Source organism: Anser anser (genome assembly GCF_964211835.1).
Source record: "Anser anser genome assembly, chromosome: 4".
Classification (NCBI taxonomy): domain Eukaryota; kingdom Metazoa; phylum Chordata; class Aves; order Anseriformes; family Anatidae; genus Anser; species Anser anser.
In genome coordinates, this window is record NC_139724.1 from 64,947,727 (window position 1) to 64,969,570 (window position 21,844).

Genomic DNA, 21,844 nt, shown 5'->3' on the forward strand with positions numbered 1-21,844 from the left:
TCTAGGTCTTCCCCCTGCTAGGAAGTGGAAGACAGAAATTAAATTCACCCCTAAGCTTCCTCTTTTCTAGACTGAGCAAGCCTGGAACTCCCTCAGCTTCTGCATTTACGTCAGATGCTCCAACCCTTGGAGCAGCTTTGCAAACCTCAGATGAGCTCCCATCCATTTGCACATCACTCTGATGTCCCAGGGGACCCAGAGCTTAACATGGTACTGCAGATGCATCATCACAAAAAACAAGTCATCATCCATTATCACTTCTCTTGACTTACAGCCCAGTGTACCACTAGTCTTTCTCCTGTAATCACATTTTAAGACATGTGGAGATCACTTAGAATACTAAAGAATTAACTAACCAATTAATGAAAAGATATTCAAGTTATAATTTTTCTTTTTGAATCTATTTTGGGAATTTCTCTAAATTGTGTGAGTTTACAGATCTGTATTCTTACCTCAGAGTAGCTAAATCCCTACCATAGACTAGAGCTTAAAAGTAAAAGATAGGTACTTCTGAAAGAATTTAAAGTTAGCTCATCATGCTTCTACTGAAATCACTGACTTTTTTTTATTTTTTTAATGTTTATTTTGGCCTAATTTTACTGTGTTTGAAATCAAGAAGTTTTGAAAATAGTAAATAAACCACAATTATTTTCTTTGGTTAGCTTTGATATAAATTGAATGCATTTTGTATTCTATTTTAAATTATTTTCAACAGCTACATCAACAGAAAAATGCTTGAGGAAATGGGTCCATTTGCCCCAAGAGCCACCAAGTGTGAAACTTCCTCTCAGACTGAGGTCAAGTCCCTCCCTCTCCAGGAACACTTCAGCTGAGGGAATGCAGTTAAACTGCTTTGCTTAATTAGTCAGTTTATCTGAATTTAGGATGGAGTAGTACTATAAAAGAGAGTTAGCATTGCTTAAGAGGAAATGCTGATGATTTAGTGGAAGAGTGTGTAAGAGAAAGGATGGCAGCCTGAATTAAAACTATAGTAAGTAGAAGACTGTATCTAATATAGTTGATGGTTCTCTCCTGCCTTATTTATATATTTACTTATAAGCTGAGATATTGAATTGGGGCATACTCAGCTAGTATGTTAAGCATGTATGTATGGGCAGGGGAGATGGGTGGTTATTTTGTACTCTTTTTAACTTTATGCATATTTAGCATGGTGGCATAGGCTGCGATCTACGTAAAAGTCATGACCATGCTCCTTATGTGCTGACTGATACTATCAAAACATTTGTCTCTTATTTTAGATAAGGATTTAACTTACAGGAATTTTTCAAACATAGCTAATACATTTGTCTTGGTTCACATCAGATTCTAGGTTGTTCTTCTGCTTATATGTTCATCTGCACACATCTTATCATCCTTTATTCTGTTCAAATTACTCAGAATACATTTTCTAGATTGAAAAAGAAATATAGCTAAGAAATGATAAATGTTTTTAAAAATATATATAATATACCTTGAAACTCTAAAATATATCTGTTCCTTGACCTGCCAACAGTACTTGCATATCTTCCAGGATGGGTCTCTTCTTTTGGATAACATTCTCATTGCTACAATTGCTGAATAGCTGATATTGTGGTTGTCTGCATTAGCAATAAGAACCCCAGAAGTCCCATCCTTTGAGACAGATAATTAACCACAATTTATTCTTCAATAAAACTTAACATTTACCATAAAATCCCAAAGGTGTATTTTTATTCAACAAAATCTTAATTCATCACATGATGGAGCACATTTATTAGCATAACCTAGTCTAGTAATGTGACTTCTCACATTAGCATGTATTTACTAGGGTCAGAAAAGGGTGTTAGACCAAGAAATTCTTATGTAAGCCTAAACTCTGTTTTACATGCAGATAATCTTCTTAAGAAGTAGAATAAAGAAACAAACAATGCAAATAGTAATAGAAAGGAGCAGAAGTATCTGTTACATATGTCACATTATGAAATACTAAATATGGCTCATGCTTTTTACAATTTCAAGTGTTTGTGCGTAGTTCACATAGTTCTTAAGAAAGAAACTGAGCAGATTTTAATGGCCAGGTTTTTAACTGTTCAACATATAAATGTTACACACTAGAGCTAGGTTTGGGTTTTTACTTCTCTTCTAGGGTTTCACTTATTTGAATGTAGAGTGGCTTTATACATATGTACAAGGCTGCTGTTGTTTTGGGCAAGGGGATATGGGGTAGAGTTGGTACTGTGCTTTTATAAAGCCTTGTTAGCTCTCCAGCAATTCCACAGAGAAGGCAATCTGATACAGGAGACATCAGTGAACACCAGCATGCTGTCTCTTGTGGTCAGAGGTCAATCACTGGGCCAAATACTTGTATATTGTCTTCAGCTGTGTCCTGCCAGTCTTTATTTCAGCTCAGTTTGGTCTGTTCAAAGTGGGTTTTACAGCCCTTTATTCTTACCCTGCAATCTCAACATTTTCAGCGTGTTACTCTTGTTAATGTTCATAGGAAAACCCTCCCTAAGTCTTACTGTTGTGCAGTCTATGCATGGCCTATATTTTCCTATCTGCAGCTTCCTCTACAGGGTCTATAGGAGCACAGTACTGAGACTCCCACACCAGTGCTGTGAGTTGGTGCAACCCTCAGCCCAGTGGAAGGTAAGGTTCTGGCTCTGTGCTCTGCCCTTCCCCGCCTGTAGCTCTGTGGCCACTGGACCGATGTGGACTGGTGTGCCTAACACTGCCTCTTGTCTCTGAGCCAGTTTGGAGAGCTCTCTGTCCTGATCTCCTGTAAATCCGGCTCCAGGCTGGCAAAATAGTTAGTTGGTGATTGTGAATTAACAGGATTATATGGGGTTTTAATTGGCATATTAGGTTTAATTCACTGCAGGATTTAGATGGAATTTGAACATTCAAAATTGATCTTATGAAAGCTCAGCCGATTTTGATTTTTAAACTCTCTTGTGTGAACCTGATAGCCCTAAGCACAATAGTTAACTTTCTCTAGGTGGCTGCTGCTTCTGCAATAGCCACAGTGCTGTCAGTCTGGGCTAAGGTGAGAGAAATGGTCTTGACCAGCAATTACCTCTGAGCATTCTGGGAGACTCTCCAAGCAGATATACTTATATGCCTTAATACAGCAGATAAGTCCAGAAGTGACAAAAAGAGGCAGCCATAGACATGTAATTGGAGGAACAACTGCCCATACCATGTAAATAGGCCAAAAGAGGACTCAAAGTGGAGGAGTAGCTTCAATGCCCTCCTTACTCCAGTGATTTTCAAAGGTTTGCTTACCCCAACTACCTCTCATTGCAAGTCACAGGCTACAGGTATCTCTTGGAGGGCTGAAGGGAGTAAGAGTGTGTTGCTCTGCAAAAGACTACATCAACAACAGCATTTCTTGTGATCATTTGACGAGGGAGTATCCTAGGCCCTGTGCTGGAGTGCCATAACTACTTGTGCCACAGGACCTAAACTTTCTCTTAGCTATGATTTTTTTTTCTTTTTCCCTAGTGAACCTCCTCTTCCTTGCTGCATGCTGGGTAGCATCATCAGGACAGGATGGAGCAGTACCTTTTCTGGCCTCCTATCTCCCCTGGTTTGAACCTGATCTATGCAAGAACTAGAGGAAAGGGAATGATTTTCCAGTAGTGCTAGACTGTTCCCACAAAGAATGTCTGCTGTCACTGTACTCACAGAAGGTTTCTGAGCTGTAAATCCAGAGGCAAACTCAGTGCCATGCTCTGTGACTCACTGTCCATGGTATACACTCTTCTCTTAAAAATCTGCAGTGACCTGAGACAAAATCTTTGGCAAACTCTTCATGGCTCAGCCGCAGTCCTGAAAACTTAGCACAATAGTTCAGTGCTTACTGAAAAAATTGTCTATGTTTTAGAATAATCCTTCAGCATGCCCATCAGGAGCTTCCAGCAGGATGAGATCTAAATGTATTTCATGACTATCTGTGACTTGTCCTTTCTCTTGTTTGTTGTTCTCACCTTATGTTCTTCACTCAAAGTGCCTTAAACTCCCTGCTAAGGAACTATTTATCTCCAGGATAGTGAAGCGGAATGCTAATCCTGGGGCTTGTAGTCACTACTATGTAAATATTTAATATCAGTGATAATGGCTCTTTGGGAAAAAGGTTGTATCGCCCATAAGTGTTACTGGCACTGCTATTACAGTTCCCTGGACTCAAGCCAGAAGGTCTGGCAGATGTTAGAGGAAGCACACTTAAACTCTTAAGTGAGGCACTAACGTAAATACAACAGTGTTCTCTATCAGCGCCTCTTCAAGCAGTGTGTGGTCATTTTGGCTGGATATCACCGAGTCGATGGAAATTGTTAATCTCTGACAGTTGTGAGTCCAAGGCTGAGTTCCAGTAAAGTTCAGGCAGGGAATGACAAAGTGATTTGAAAAGAACACTGAAAGAAACAACTGGATTCTGAAGTACATTCCAAATGTAATTAACTTATTAGCATACATGTGACTGAAGGTATAAAATGCAGGATTTCTTAGGTGTGTTTATTTTCTAGGTACTCAGCTTGTTTCTTCTTCAGAACTCTCTGTAAGGTAAGACCAAATTTTTAAAAAAAAATAGCAAGTACAGAACTGGATGTTTCAATGAATACCAATTCTGTATTAAAGTTTTAATGTCTAATATAGGAAACCGTTCTCTTTTTATTAGCCCTAAGATCTTCAGAGTGCTCTTGTCTTTACAAGGCTTTCATTGCAGTAAAACTGACCAATTGACAGGAAAGCTAATGAAACAATAACAAAAAGGTATGCTTTCTTTAAGGTCTTACTACACTGATCTTTGTTCTCTCATATTTGTTCTAGTACACTTAATTGCTTAATATTAAGCCAACAGATCAGCTTAGATGCTGTAAGTTTCTCTTCATCTGCTGGCTAACTTTATTTCTCAGTTACCATTCAGCTCCTACCTCCTTTTCAGAAACTTATAGCTACGTACTTACCATCCCCATGGGGGAGTGAATGTGTTGGACACAGGAAGACTTGGTGAACTGAAAGGTGTGATTTATGTATTTGGCTGCTGTACTCATAAGGCCTTAGCAACTTCTAGAGAGTGGAGATGGCAGGCACGCCTCCCCCACCTCCATCAGCAATGCAGTGATTGAAATCCAACTTGCAAACATAGGGGTTGGCTGTCTTTCCTAATACCGTTTGTATCCTGTCTGCTGACTGGGAGGAGAAGCTCTTCACTTTCTCATTGCTTCTCTTGCATGTCAGCACAGCAGAGGATGTCCAGCGCTCACTCGTCTGTTTAGATTCACCAGAGGTTTGTTTTTAAGGGAAATCTTCTGATTCTGAGAGAAGGCTATGCATGTAATACCACAATTTTTCTTCTGAAGGCATTGCTTTGTAACCACTGAGCTCCTCAGAGGTACTCTAATGCTTTTTTAATTGATGCAAGCATAGATTAATCATATGCTAACTTGGCAAGTAGCTTTATTGCAAATTGCTTCTGTCTTCAAGTAGAGTAAAATACTCATTATATTAAAAAAAAATAATCATAAGTAGTTTCAGGTCCTTGGCACAAATTCTGAGTTATAAACTTGGGGTTTGGCATAAACATTCTAACCATTATGCAAGGAAATAATTTTTACAATAGTAAGATCTAAAGAAAAAAGGGGTTGATATGGTGATTCTTAAAGTATGTAGTAATGTATGTAGAAACGTGCAATAGATAGTTGCGACTCTTGAATCCTTCTTTGTAAGAAAAATGATCAAATATTTGTGCAAGTTAATGGGAATCTCTACACTGGATCTTATGGGGTATAGTTTATATTTACATACATTTTAAAAACTTAAATATGTTTTCCTTAACTGGAAGGCAGGACAGCAAGGCTGAGAAATCTTTGCAGCATATATCCTTCTAAAAACAATAAAGATATTCCTTTCTCAGTCAAGGGGCTTAATTCTGTATCATATATGCTACATGTGTTGAGGCAATTCATGGAGGAAAGATTTTCTTACGAAAATTTAAGCTGTTCTCCTAAAAAAACACAGTATACTACTGAAGGCTTGAGTTGAGGCTCTGATTTTTGTATCTCTTCCTCTTATTCATTATCTTTTGAGTCCTAAGATAGAAGAAAGGGCTGCTTTCTGCAATTTGCTTTGTATTTGCCTAGGCACCTAGTGTGAAAAGCAAGCAATGATCAAACTGTCTGAAGTATGTCAAGGAGATCAGAAAAATAAATCCATCATAACGTTTTTGTCAATTAATCTGGAGTAAATCTTCACTTCATGATGCTTCATTGAGATGAACAATACCCCAAGGCCTATAAAATGCCTTTCTCAAGTGCCCTTTGGGCACTTCAGACTGATCTTTAGGAGGCAGTAACTGACGATACAAGAAATGCAGGCTTGCTTACTGACTGACTTCAAACTTTTTGTATATTTGTTTCTGTATGTTTGTTCAGAAATACTCATCTACTGTCTCCAGTGTTTTGGAGTGCTGCACAACATCTCAGTAACCAAAATGTTTGACTTGGAGTATCTAGAAAAGTCCAGTTGCACTAAGTCATAAAGTACAAAACTCATTAAGGCTGCAAAGCTAGAAGCTAGGCTGGCAGAGACCCTTAATTTGGCAGTGAGTAATTCACTCATGTTTTTAGACTGGTCACAGTGAATGTATTTAACAGTAATACAAGAGGATGAGTAAAAATGTGCATAAAATCCACGTTTCCATTAGTATCAGACATGTGAGATGGTTGGCCTGCCTCGCTCTGTACCATTGGAAGGGGCCAGGAGGTAGGGACCAGGAGAGCCAGCTGTTGTGAGCTTATGCATGCAGCCTGCTTGCTCCTCAAGCAACAAGACCTGATACTTCCCAGGGGTCTTGTCCAGACGGTATTAGCTCTCTCCTTGTAAGCACCTGCTCTAGTTTTGCCAACCTCATATTCCCTATTTGTTCCCTCCATATTGTCCCTATACTGAGTACTAATTTTGGCCCTCATCCTATGGATGAGATTTGCTCCATGTTGCTTGGCAGTAAAGGAGCAAGGGGAGAAGAGGAAGAAGAAGGTGGCTCTAAGGAGAAAACTGAAGAACAGCAAAATCTGCTGCTTAGTTCTGGTATTTTATTTTTTTTTCAAAAACAAAATCTTACTACTACTGTGCAAAGGCATGGGGTGGTCACCCCCATCCTATATCAGATTCTAGCCACCTGGTTATCTCATTGTACCTCAGGAGTATATGTTTCCCAGTAATAAAACATCACTTTATCATTTTTTAAAAATGTAAATCAAATTGCTGTAGATAAATATTCTGTCCTTCTCTGTAGTAAAAACTGAGAGATGAGAAGTAGAAATGAACTCCTTATTCCTAGTGCTAGGCTATAATCCAAGCTGCTTGAAAAGAGTATGTCTTTTCTGTTGGCTTTCAACTCAAACAAAACTAGCCTATGAACAAGAGCAGGGAAGGTGGACAAGTAATGGATCAGGGGGGGTTATTTTTCTTCCTTACTGCACTAAGGTAGACAAATCCTACTAAGGAACATGGGGTCTTTCTCACGGCTTTGTGTTAGCAGCCAGATGTTCCTCATTCCTAGCCCTGGTGTTAAAGTGGATGTGGCAATGAAGCTTTTGACTCATCCTAGACTTTTACTGAGAAGAAACTTTATGAACAAACATCAGAGACAATGGGAAGAAAGCAAAGTAGTAAAGATTTGTTTAACTAGGGAGTTGTCAAATTACCTAGCTATAACTGCAGAAGGATTTTCTGTTGCGCCACGGAGTGTGAGGAAAAAACATTTATTACTTTATTACTGCTTCTTAGTTTACAACTTGACAAGTTTTTTTTTCCTTTTGTTGTGGTCATAAAACAATTGTGCATTATCAGTTTATTTTTAAAAGGAAGAATAAATAGGTAATATTAGAAGATATCTGTATTTTCAGATGAAAAAGAACTTGAGGTTCCATAATAGGAAGCTGTTCCGCTACAAACATCTTTGGAGAGCAAGCTGTTTTTCGAAAGGATTAGGAAATAACTTATTGGAGCTCTTGAGCGAGTGAAGTAGATAGAATAAGATCATAACACAACTAGAGCATGTATCACCAGAATGCTTTGAAAAGACTGATATCAATTATTGCACTCAGCCAAAGGGTTTGGGGTCTTCCTATACTTTTACAGAAACTGAGTGGTTAAATTTCATGCAAAAACACCTAAGTGTAACCTTGAGAAGGAGCAACTGCAGTTCAAAATGTTTTATCTGCTGATGTGTCAGTGTTTCAAGGTAATTCTTGCAAACATGAGAGAGCATGCAGAGAAGAGGCCAGTTTAAAAGGAAGTCACAGCCAGATTCCTCCCTCCTTGGGTTTTGGAAAAAAATTAAGCAGCATGTGATTTAAAAACTGTGAGGTCTTTTCTCAGTCTCTGTAGTTATTTGAAACTGTCACATTATCCCTTTTAATACCCAGATCTGCAAAGTCCTTCACTCTAATCTCCAAGCATTTTCTTGGCAACCTGGACAGAAAAACAACTTGCATCGGTAGTTAAGATAACATCAGCTTGGATGTGAGGGTGAATTAGGATAAGTTGGGATGTTTAGTGTCTAAATGCAGTTGGAGTCATCCAAAATTTTACATACAGTCCACTACCTCAGAAGTTTAGATCTGAGGAATAATATATATGATCTGCTGTCTCTAAAATGTATGATCAGCCAGAGACTTGTGTAACACAGACAAGTCTTGAACTGGGCTGTGGCTCATGTGAAACTGTGTGCACAAGTGAGTCACAGCAAAGATGTTCATGGAAGTTTGCAGCAATCTAACCTTGGGTTTGAGAGATTATCTTGTCCTTGGTATCTCCTACCCAACAAAGGATGCTAGGCTTTAATCAATCAATGTAGGTCAGGACAGAGGTCACTTAATGAGTTTTGAATGCCATAGGGTTTGGTGTGGTAAACAGTCTTTAGCATTAGTATTTCCTGTTCTGCATTTTGGGGTGAAGCGTGAAGACAATGTCCCTAAAAAGAAATGAACAACAGTACACGGTGTTTTTTACTACATTTAGGTCTAAATTACTTATACACAGAGAAAGGAGTTGAAGAGGTAAAGCTAGGGTTTCAAGCAAAACTGAGCCTGGGGCAGTTGCAGACAGCAGGAGGATGTAGTGTAGTACTTCACATGTAAAGGGAAACAAGCATTAATCAAAATGATTAAATAACAAACCAAGTCAGAAGGATGTGGGAGCCACAAGGGTAAAACTGAACCTCAGATAACATCATGCCCCTGTCCTGCAGAGATGTGAGGCAAGATGAGACAGGGTCAGCGGCTTATGGAGCTCCAGGAATGAGTTCTGTGGCTTGAGATCAAATGCTGTGGATAGTGGAACAGGGAAGGGTAGTAGCAGAAGAACAGTGGCAGGAGACTGAATGGAGGAAATCAACACTTTGCAAATTTCTGTTTTGAGAGGAGTGAGAAGTCTCCTGGATCTGCAGGATTTAGCATTTATGCTACCTTGCTGCTTTGACAATTGTTGAGAGTGTATCAGACTGGAGTGGACACCATCAATGAACTATTTCAGGGAGTTATACATATTTGCCATTTGCATGGAATACTCTACATATGGGTCTATAGCACATGGCATATGTGCCAACCTAATGCATCAACATTTATGATGGCAGGTATTGTAGTGAGAGAGGTTATGACAGTAAGTTATGGAAGGTTTGCTTTGAGACATTAAAACAAAACAAAACAAACAAAAAAACCCAACAAACACACACATACAGGTGTAGTTGTGGCTACATTAAAGGTTTGTCCATCTTGTCCTGTCCCATTAGACAGGTGTTTCTCACAGGCTGACTAGAAGCTGCATATGTCTTTTGCAACAGTAATTATTGCACAATTTAGTTATTGTTGTTACTGTTCAGGCTTTCCTGGGTTATGCTTTTGCAGTCTAATGAAACAACCAGGCAAGATTCCAGCTGTTATTAACTGTCTGAGAATTGATCCAGGTCAGGATAGAATGGGGGGATAGCAAACAGAGTCCGTATTAGTTGAAAACTCATGATGTTTCACTAGTTTAGACAAACTTAGGCAGTGTTTCATTTCTCTGTGGTGGCTATTCTCTCTACATCTGTTAAGATCTTGAGTACAAAGATATAAAACCTCAACGGCAGTGGCATTAACATGTTTGCTTTTAGATTATCATCTTCTGGTGTAGCTGATAAAATAGTCTTTGGTTCTGTTTAAATGTCATACAATTTTTTGGTAATCAGTAATTAAACTATGGGGTGGATATTTGCTCTTGGTGTTTCTTTGAAACACTGTTATGCCTTTTACACTGTTTGGTCTGAAGTCTAAGTGCCATGCAGATGACTCTTTCAGGAATAGGATTAATATAACCCATTGTCTTCGTCTCGCCAGTTGACACGTGACATGTTATGGAAGATCAATGAGCAGTTTTACACTAAACCATCTACTGAGACGACCTCTTATTGCTGTATATCAGACTTGCTGGTTTCATGTTCAGAATTTAACTGGTGGTGGGGTGGGAGAGGAGAAGGAGAAAACGTGCATGAGACCAGAGAAGTGTTTTACTATTGCTGGAAGTTCTTATATGATGTCTATTTCTGCTGCTTACAGTTATGTGCCTGGCTAAGCCATTCTTTTTAGACCAGATCTATTCTCATAAACTGAGAATCTACTCAATCTTATAATATACGTATGCATATAACTTTATGAAAATAAGTGAAAGGAAAAAGGTTGAGTTTGCCAATAAGCCTATGTTCCTTGTGCCCCTCCGTTCTCTGTAGTGGGACTTTATTGTAAAGGGATGGCAGCAGTCTGTGGGGCTCAGGAGCATACCCTATACACCTGATGTGCCCAAACCTTTGTTGACCAACATCAGTGAACAAAAATGCTCTGAAAACCTACTGTGCATGCACTTCTTGTGAAGAGGGTTTGGGCTGTGGAGGAAAATGGAGCAGGCATGACAGACACATGATATTTAACACTGATGTGTCGTATTTCTCTACCACAAAAAGAAAAGTAAAAGAATCTATAGAGACTTTTGCACGTTTACAATAGTACTTGTTCCTGGTCTTTAGATATAAATAGCCAGGACCTGCCAAACCCCACCTATAGCCAGTAATGATCTGCTGTATTCCAGTTGAAGTAGAAACAGTATAAGCAATTATCAAATAAAATGGGAGTGAGAAGGTGAGAACTTAAATTAAACCCATTCTGAAAAGGAAATAAACAACTAAATAAGGGTCTTGCTTCTGGTAAGTTTGTGAGGATGGAGAAAAGGTGAGGAGAAATAAATGTCTTAAATATTGCACTTAAGGCAAACCAAGAGCTTGGAACAGTCTGATAGCAGTCCAGTTCTTCTCACAATGAGATTGACTTCCTATGCTCTTTGCATCCCACTTTCAGCTTCTTGCTTTAACAGAGGGTATTTAACTTGTAGGGCTGTATTACCAATAAGCTGCTTCTGCAGGCTGCAGTGCACTATTGTGTTGATTGTTGCCCTTTACTGGCTTCCCTAGCAAGCAGTGAAGGCTGTGGTGTTCTGCTTCTCTCTGACCTGAGGGGGTCTGGCACCAGATCAGTTTTACCACTGTGCTGAGTTCTCTCTTGCAACAGTTCCTGGCAGCGCTGCAGCACCTCAGGAAAAGTGGAGAATCTTTACCAAAACAGACATTTCCTGTGTGAAGCAATTCTTTAAAATAAACACCTCAAACCTCTATTGGAAGGGGAGAAACCTAAGGGTGAGGTTGTTTGTTACACTTCTAGATGAGGGGTGATTCTTTGGGCATATTGGGGAGATTATGGTGCAACCACAGTACTATTTTTGTTTGGATTGTGGTAAACCAAGACATGCTCTAGCTTGTGAGGCAGAGAAGTCTTGAAACATGTGAACTGGTTTCCTTTCAGATGAAGTTAAACCAAAAGATATACTCCAGGAGGTCATCAAATTTCTGATAATAATTCAGCCCATAGGATCAACTACCAGTAATCCAAAATAAATATTTCTTGTTTCCCTATTCTCCTCTATCCCCCAGCCACAGCCAAGTTTTGCATTGTACAAATGCCAGGTCTTCAGTGTCAACTGGTTTGTTCACTGGCCACACTCCTGTTATGCCATATAAAGTAGTTTGGCTTCATAAGCTACATATAAATGTCATAAAATTGGTTTTCACTTTTCTAACTTCAAGACACCCTGTTTGTGCACAAAATGTGCTTGTAATCCAGCTGTGTTTACCAGCCCTTTCTCTTGAGTTCTTTTGCTTGGAGAACCTTTACAAGGGACAGTCAACTAACCAAACAGTCTCAGTGTAATGAAACTAACCATTGTTTTGTTTGATTCAGCCTTGTATTAGCATCTCACAATGGCTAGTAAAACATGTCTAAGGAAACAATAAGAAAACCAAACAAAGGAAAAGCCTTCCCCAACTCAGCTGTCTAGTTTCTGGTTATAGGTTTCTTAGGAATATCTTATTTTACAGTATGGACTACTTTCCATGATTGTTTTTCTTCTTCCAAGTACTTATTTGTCATTCCAACATGTTATGGCATTGGCTTACACAGGATCAATACATGAGGTTGTTAATTTTAGCTTTTCTAATGACATCTATGGGAGCTCCCTAACTCTTGTGTTCTGAGACGTATCAGCCATCTCCTTCCTAAGCTAAAGAGTTCTTAGTATACGTAGTCTCACATAGTAATATTCATCATTTCTGCACTTTTCTGCATCTTGTCCAGCTCCTTAGTACTTCTGTAAGAGGAAATATCCGTAGCAGAATGTACTGCTGGCTACTGTCTGGATCTGTAGCAATACAAGGACTGTTCCGAGTACCGTTATGCAAAAGCCCTTCCCACATCTGCCCTGCTTTTCAAAATAACTCAATGATTGAGCAATACAAGTCCCAGATATTGGTGGTACTGTGCATTGCTTTAACATTTGATGGAACTAATTTTATGCAGAAGTAGCTAAATTCGGCAGTATGACCAATATCCAATTTAGCATGGAGTTTTAGCACTTGTATAACTTGTATGCGTGCATGTTCTTGCATTCTGTTATTGGTCTGGAACACCAAATTATCCTTCACAGATCTGGTCACGCAAAGTACTCGGGACCTTGATTTTCATTACAGTCATAAACACGAGGTGTGGAGATCTATACCTCAAATCATGCTATACAATTATTTCAATACTTACTTGGGAAATAAGCCTGTGTCTGCATACATTCTTCTGTATTGGCTATTGTCTATTATCTGTAAATTCCTGCTTCTGTTTGCAGGTTTGTTTTATCAATTAACAATGTAAGTCTTATCATGAAAGTAATGCCCCTTGAACCAACAGCAAAGCAAAATGCAGTATGGTAGTGTTCTGGGATTTTCAAAATATATTGCATTAGTCATGCATTCGGTTATAATTCAGTCATGATCACATTGTGTTGGTGTACTTGGCAATAAAACTTGAGTCTTGTGAAATGACCTAGGTTCTTCCAACAATCTAGTGACAATCTTACTGTTAAGGACTTGCCTTATTTCAATGTTCTTCCTTTCATATTAGATTACATCATAAAATTATTGTAGCTTGTTCAAATTGCAAATCTTCAGCAGCAAGAGTGGGCAGAGATCAACTCTGACTGAACTTAAAAGCCAGTAATTAACATCAACAGACCAAAAGGTTGCTACGACAGAAAATAATTGAGCATGGGTGAAGCGGAACAGACAAAAGAAACCTTATATAGTAGCTGTCAGCATCAAGCCAAAAGGAAGCTATGGGGCTATTACAGGGTTTTCTGCAAATTTATAACTTGATGTTTTTATGTTACCTGAAATTTGTACATACATGTGTCTGGAGGTTTGTGCGGTTAAAGGGCAGGCAATCTTTTTTCTCGAAAAGATCTCTTGCTAAGAGCTATTCACCAAATGCATGATTACTTCCTGTGGGTTTTTGATATCTTTTTTGAAGGCTTGGGGTACTTTTTTCAACATCAGTAATTAGTGCTTGCAACAGTGCAGTGTGAAACACTGCAACAGTGCTTGGGTAGGTTTTTTTTTTCTTTCTCCCCATAACAACAAATTTGTGATCTGTCCATTACAGTACAATCAGAACCACAGAAAGCACAAGAAATAATATTTATGGGACTATTTCATAGTATGATGTTGAGAATTAGAACTGATGAGCAGTTTTTCATGAAAAGTCATCCTCAAACTTCAGTCCCATGCTAGAGACATGCTCATCTCCTTGTTGAAATGGGCTTTAAGTATACTAAAGCTTGTGTGAAGACCTATTCACAAGTTATACTTCCTCCATGGAAGAAAAGTTTGGATTCAAAATAATGTTCTTTGGTTAATGAATAAAAATCTGTCTTATTTACTTGAAAACACAGTGAAATTAATTTCATTTCAAATGTCTTCCTGGAATATGCTGTCCTGTTTAAATAATTATTTGTATAAATTAAGTTGTTGAGAAGTATTACTTACCATTTTGATTAAAGACTGACATTTCAGTTTAACGTAGAAGAAATGTTTTACAACTTGCTTGCAACTGGAGTGAAGAATCTTTTCATGGAGCATTCCTTCTGCTGATACTAGAGTTAACCAGTCAATAGAATTCCGCTACTGACAAATAAATATACTACATTAAATTTCCACAGTGTCATCCACTTCCTTTTCTAGTTTTCTAGAGATCTCAGTTAAAGAGATCACAGTTAAAGTGACTCTGGTTTCCAGAGCAGAAAAATATGCACTGGAAACACTGTTATGCTCAAGATACTGCTTATGGGCAAAGAGAAGGCACACCTTAGATATAACAGGAATTTATTGTTAGTGAAAGATTTATGATTAATTGTGGGCTTACTGTAAGTATAATCGGAGTTTTAAAAGTCTCATCATTATCAGTCTCTATCTATTACAGAAATAGAGAGGCTAACAATACAGTGAAAATTATTATACACACACTCCCCAGCTCCTGCCCCTTCCCCTGGCATTATGTCCAACTTTTCCCTTCTCCTCTGAGTCCTAAAGTTCGTCATTCCCCCCTAGAGGGTGGTGGTGATGGCAAGTCATCTGCACATCCAGTCTGTTTTTCTTTCTTGATTGGTCTGCAGCTGCACATGACAGCTGAATTTACTATATGTGGTGCCTTTGATGTATGTTAGGTACTATATCTCTGGTCTCATTTTTATCCCTAAAATCAATTTTGTTTGCAGCTTATGTTTCCAGTTAGCAGATGCTGACTGAGACAGGGAGACCTTATAGCAGCCTCCCAGTACCTGAAGAGGATTTACAAGAAAGCTGGAGAGGAACTCTATCAGGGAGTGTAGTGATAGGACAAGGGGGAATGGTTTTAAACAAAAAGTGTAGACTTAGATTAGATATTAAGAAGAAATTCTTTAATATGAGGGCAATGAGGCACTGGAACAGGTTGCCCAGAGAAGCTGTGGATGCCCCATTCCTGGAGGTGCTCAAGGCCAGGTTGGATGGGGCTTTGAGCAACCTGATTTAGTGGGAGGTGTCCCTGACTATGGCAGGGGGGTGGAACCAGGTGACCTTTAAGGTCCCTTCCAACCCAAACCCTTCTATGTTCCTATGCTGCTGTCAGTTGGCTCTGCTGGAAATGAGGAAGGAACTATGGAGGTGAATATCGGTCAGGGTGGCAGAGAAGGGCAGTCAGGAGGCCCCACGTGTCAGGGCGCAGCAACCACAAGTTGCAGCTGGAGAGGGAGCTGGGAGCACAGAGAGCAGAGGTCATCTAGTGGCAGTGGCCAGGTTCAGCCAACAGCCCTGATCCACAGATGCCCCTGAGTGATGAGGCAGGCGTGAGGTTAAGATGGGAACTGAAGTCAGCAAAAGGCCCCTGACCCCAGCACCCAGGGTCAGGCACAGCCCAGTGGCCTACAGATGAGTCCATGGTGAGGAGGCAGGCCTGAATTTCACCTGCAAAGTCAGGCCTGCTGGTGAGGATAAAGGTCTGGGTCAGCTTATGGTGGACAGAGGAAAAGATCTGAGAATATCACCGTATCATCCAGAATGAAGGTGGAGGGAGAGTCCCCGCTGTGGCTTCACCACAGATCAGCTCAAAGCAGCTCTCCTCATGGCTGGGTGCCTGCACCTATCAACCATGTTGGCCCAGGGCCCTGACATCAAGAATGGCTGGAAATGGTAATAACTAACAGACTTTGACCCCACTAGCTTTTGAAATGCAAAGCAGGCACTTCTCCCCTCAGTCTTTCTAGTATTTCATAACCTATGGAAATATAAGTGAGTTTCACATTCTTACACTTGTGTAATTGAAACCTATTAAGTGTGACAAAAGATTTTTTTGTAATATTTTTTAAAGCTACAGCAAAAGACATTTAAATGTCTCTGGAAATCATAGTCAAAGGTGTGTGTATGTGTGTGTGGGGTCCACCTCACTAGTTCTTCCAACCTCTCATTGCTCACAGTGGGACAAAAACACCTATCTTCATAACATACTGAAGTCTACCATCTTTATGTATGAAGCTTTAATTGCACAGAATAAGGTAATGACACTTTGAAGCCAATTCCTATAACACATTATCTTTCCCTACTTTTAGAAGGGAATATTTTGGTAATTTCACATGAGAATAAATGTTGAGCTGCTGCTTGCCAGGCTTCGCGAATCTGCAGATACACTAATTTGTTACACAAATATCCCTGTGTTATTTTTAGTCTTAAGATGAGGAAAAACTAGATATCAGACCTAAAACTACAGCTAGACAAGCTAAAAGGGTCTGGCAACTTGAAGCAAAGCTGGGATTTGTGACTTTAAAATAACGGGGTGGGTTGTACAAGATGAAGTCTGGCAAAGCTTACTTTCCTAGCCTGATTTCCAGGCCTGACTTTCACACAAAGGCAGATATTTCTACTCTGAGCTTGCTCTGCCTCCTTTTTAGGCACATTCAACAGTGCAAGGAATGCTTGGACTCTGGGCTTCAGCAACTGCCTGTGGCTCCCAGAGGGCTGAAGTTCAAGCACTGCAACTCAAGTTTTGAGAAAGCTGGAGACTGTCTGAGGATGCAGTGCATATTTTGCTTTATTTACCCCTCCACAGAAGTCAAGAGTGATGTCTAAGTCTGAGAGGAGTCATTATACCAACAACGATGATCCCTTTCATACATCAGAACATGGAGCTTCATCTGGAAGGGCCTTGTATTTGAGCATGATATGGTATCAGTTTGAGCGATCTTTCAAAACAGATCAGTGGTCCTCCTCTGAAGGCTTTGAGAGGAGTAGGAAACAATTCATAAATGTAACCAGAATTGTTACATTCATTGTTGGAAAAACTGTTTCTCTAGAAATCATCTACTTGTTCTTGGTGCCTATAATGAGACCGTAATCAAAGATATGTAAAGACTTCATCTGTCCGGGCATACCTGCCTGTTGGAAGCAGCTGCTACTACTATGGAGGGAGAGGAGGGAGGCTTACGCCTGTAGTAGTATGGTGAGCAGAAGTTTCCTTGCTTACAGCATCAATAAAGACAATATAAACTGCCAAAGCATTTCAGTCTTGGGAATTCTGAAATTATTTTCTGAACATCAGAAAATAAATTCTTCAATCCTGAGCTCCAAATTTCCATCCTAGAAAGGCATTATTTTGGGGCGAAATCCTGCTTTCTAACAAAAAAGTTACTTTGAGGGTATTTCCTTTCCACCTGGAAAGAAAGTACACCCAGGAGTAGCTCTGATCTTAACTCAGGGCATGACCTTACAATGTAAAAGCTTCCACTTGTCAATATTTAATTCAACATTTACTAAATGGCAGGTGGATGCCAGGCTGACCTCACTGGAAGTAACCTGGCAAAGATTAAACTAGCTTTAATTTACATGGAAGGTAATACTGGAAGTAACCCTAATGTGACAATAACATTAAACTCATGGTTCATAAGATTTTTCCTAAATAATGACATACCAAACTTGCATGTGTAAATGAGAGAAAATGGTTAAAACAACACTAATGACCAACACAGTGAAAGGTGATTATTAACCACCTTTTCCTACAAAGAACTGGAAAATATTCTGCTGTAGCTGACCCAAGGCAGTATCATCCAATAATTAGTAAAAATCTCTTTTAAAATATTTAATATTCATATTCTGTTTTTCCACTTGATCTGTTAGATCTTTTATAATGAGTGCAGGAACATACTGTGTATGTTATAAATGACTGAAAAAGCAAGCTCTTGCTTGTACTGAAGCCTATATACTGGGGACTTTGACACTTTTAAGCTGAAAAAGCTATTAAATAAAAAAGATCAGTGTACTGGCTATTTTTTCAGACTTGTGGTTTTAGCAGCACAGGAAGAATTTATGTTTCTATAAAGGACATGCAGCTATGAAAGATATGAAATCACAGTTTTGGGGTTTTGACTCAGTGAGAAGTGAGATGTTCTCTTTCTCTAGTGAAGTATGTACACACCTAATTGTCCTATGGAACTGGGTTTAAAACTAACCTATGTTCTACTGCTTTGTCAGAGTAGGAAGTTTTTGCAGAACTGAAATCTGAGCATAAGTTTGGTTTACAAATTTGAGACTGAATTTGTGAACAAGGCTTGCTTGCATAGAAACCAACCACATCTTTAAGTGTGAACAAGCATTCACATATAGCTACAAACACTGGATGGTTATCTCATTTATTTATGGTTATTACAACCCTGGTTATCACATTTATTCTGGCATTTCTGTTTCTAACTTCATAACAATGAAAAAATTCTTCTTGAACATGAAATTAAAATTTCACTGACTTTTCTCTGAATATTCACTTGGTGAACTTTCAACTTAGGCTTGCTTGTAAATATTGTCTCTCTTTTTTCTCTTCAGTTTATAACTTCAATTAAAAAAAAACGTTGATTCTTTCTCGTGTGATATCTAACAAAGTAATTCTTGATTTGTTTGTCCTATTTCTTGGTCATGACTATGTAAATTGCCCTTGAGATGGTTTCTTTGTATTCTTGCTCAAGCTGATACAAACTTCATAAACTTGAATCTAAAACTAGGAAAAGTTTGGATCAAAGAAGTAGTTTTGTTTAGTCTGAAAGGATTAGTTCTAGCACAGAGTGGGCTGCTCTTAATTATAAGATATTGGGTGCCAAGTTTAAGGATACTTTTAGATAAACATGCTAGAGAATGTTATACAGAACTTCTTTCCTGTCCCTCAAAAGCGATGTTTTCATAATAGTCTCCTTGTAACTGGAGAAGAATGCCCATGTTAAGCTGAAGCAAATTTGATGGTAATATCTTTTGAGGGCTCAATCCCTTTGTTTCCTTCATTGACATTTATGCAACAGTGTTAAAAATGATCCATAGGAGCTGCCAGGTCATAACCTGAAAGACAAACCAAGCACCACATGCTCAATAATGCCAACTTGAACAAAGTTACTTCAAATCTCATCTAGAATTTGGAGTTTCAGCCAACTAACATCTGTACAGCTGCCTCTCTACCTAGTGCATCTTGGATAGCTTAGTACTTGCAAGAATATAGATAATCCAATTAAATTAGCTATCAATGTCCTTGAAGAAATGCTGATGAGCCTAACTTAACATGCAATGGATTTTCAGAGTAAGCAATATGCATACTAGCACGGAAAGGCAACATGGAGCACACCTTCTCATACCTAAGATTGTTCTTATCTGCACTTAGCTTTGTGATATGCGGAACTGACAGCACAAGTAGTCAGAACTGTTACAGCCTTGTCCCGACCCACATTTTGTTTAGTAGTTAAACCAACATTGATATGAAGTTCTTCTCTATGGCACAAAGCCATAACAAGAGACAGGTTAAATCTTTTTATGAGCTACCGTGCTTTTTGTTACTGTACAGTATGTCTTGTCTCAATGTTTCAAAACCTTGTAAAGGAGTGACTCCTGACCAGTCCTATGCACTCTTACACACACAAGTACTGGCCCAACACATCACTATTAAAGGTCATTTATGCACATGGAATGCTGTGGGTGTTCCTGAATCAGGTCGTTTGTAAACAAGTAAGAGTACATGAATGCAGGTCCTAGCCTTAGGCGTTTGCATTTCAAATGTCTATTGGTTCAAATGTGGGAAGTAAACCTTTTTCACACCATGCGGCAGTGGAAACAAAGATCTCTTGTATAGTATTGCAGCCATACAAGGCAGTTCATTTTCTATTGGATAGAAAAGATTTATTGCATGAATTCCAGCCAAAGTGTCTTACTATTTTTTTTTGTTGTTATTACTGTTAATTATTTATTAGTTCTGAAAAGGTATAAAAAAGTTAAAGCTGGCATTAAGCTTAGTTCAATAATTCAACTGTTCCTATTCCAGAGAAGAGAGCTGCTCTAGCAATCCAAAAATTGGTTCTGAACTGACTGAACTTCAGAAAGCACTGAGAGTGAAGAATATTTTGGAGAAGTGGTAAGTAATGCCTAGACATTGGAGTTGATATTTTGGAGTAAATTCTCAAATTTAGCAACATTCTGAAGGGTTTGACTCAGGGAGGGAGGGATAGTTTAAACCTGATACAAACCAATTTTTTGCAATTTGTCAACAAATAATTTCCTGTGTTTGTCAAATACTCAGCTTTAAATTAAATTTTTCGTTTCTCAGTAGAGGAGATCAGATTGTAAATTCTGTGAAATACTGAAATCCAGATACAGAAATACATCACCTTGTAAACACTCTAGCACTGACACTACAGATATTGAAAAAAAAAAAAAAAAGACAAATTATAAATTTTGTAACACTATCAATTCATTACTTAAGAGAACAGGTATTTCTGGAAGCTGAGGTGTCTACAGTATCTGTGCTAGAGGTGAGCTCTAATAGATAGTTCAGTACCATAGGAATGCTCTGTGATGTATTGAAGTCATACCACACCTGACTCCAGCAATGGCCCATTAATATTGGAACTATTTGACATTTTACACAAATAGTATGAGAAGCATTGACTTGCATGGTCTCATTTGCACAGGAATAGATCTATTTTAACAACACTACTTGCAGGGTAAATAATCCCTTCTGTTATTACTGAAATTCCTTAACACCTATTTTAATCAGATAGTTGTCACTTATAAAAATCTAATACATAAATTGTTCCTGATTTGGGTAACAAAAAAATAAGCTTTACATTTGATCTTCACATTGGATGTTGTAATTAATCAATCTTTTCAATAATCAGTGGTGGTTTTATTTTGTATGAGTATGTATGCACAATTTGTAGTATCAGAGGAACACACTTCATTGAAGTACATGCCATAGACTAGTGATGGAAGCACACAACTGGAAGAACAGGGAATTCCTCAGCTTAAGTCCATTACCTTGCAAGGATGACTCCTTTTTCTGAAAGGTGCAAGTGTTCAGCTGTAGAGAATTTTGGCTGTAAGTTACGTGGAAAAATGTAGCAGCAGTAACTCTAAAGCACACAAGCTAGGGAAAGGAGTGAGATTCAAACTTTGCTCCTCAATCTTCTTTTACTAGAGTTTTAGGGCTGAATTAAAATAGTCTTCTGAATCACCCACTTATTTCCAATAAAATAGATAGGGAACCAAAGTACTCAAGTTGGACAGTTGAGCAATGATGAAGAAAATTAACTCTATCCCAGCTGAAACCAGAACAACAATTTTGCCTTCCCAAATAAGAGATGAGGAAAGGAGGAAAAAGGACACTCACTAAAAATAGATGTTTGCAAAGTGAGATCTAATAATTAGACATCAGTCTACCATGGTACAATAGGACTTACTGAATCTATTTGGGTTATTTTTACACCAACATGCTTTCCAAAGCTTTGCAATTCACACACTATTTCAGTGCTGTCTCTCCAAGTGCTTCTTTTTCCCATTTGCAAAAGAAAATAAACTATTCTGTGCTACACCTGAAAGAGACCTACTCTGAGTGCCAATCTGTCC

At 38.7% G+C, this 21,844-nt stretch overlaps 1 long non-coding RNA gene across 2 annotated transcripts; it reads left to right on the top strand.

Moving 5' to 3' along the window:
• The first annotated feature begins 519 nt into the window (after window positions 1-519).
• LOC310898953 lies at window positions 520-20,969 on the top strand. Of its 2 annotated transcripts, none has more exons than XR_014583871.1 (6): window positions 520-991; window positions 2,556-2,628; window positions 3,484-4,542; window positions 4,658-4,752; window positions 4,925-5,374; window positions 20,265-20,969. It is a non-coding gene; the product is annotated as an uncharacterized lncRNA (long non-coding RNA). The 2 variants fall into 2 exon arrangements; XR_014583872.1 differs by having other exon boundaries at window positions 4,506-4,542.
• Window positions 20,970-21,844: the final 875 nt, after the last annotated feature.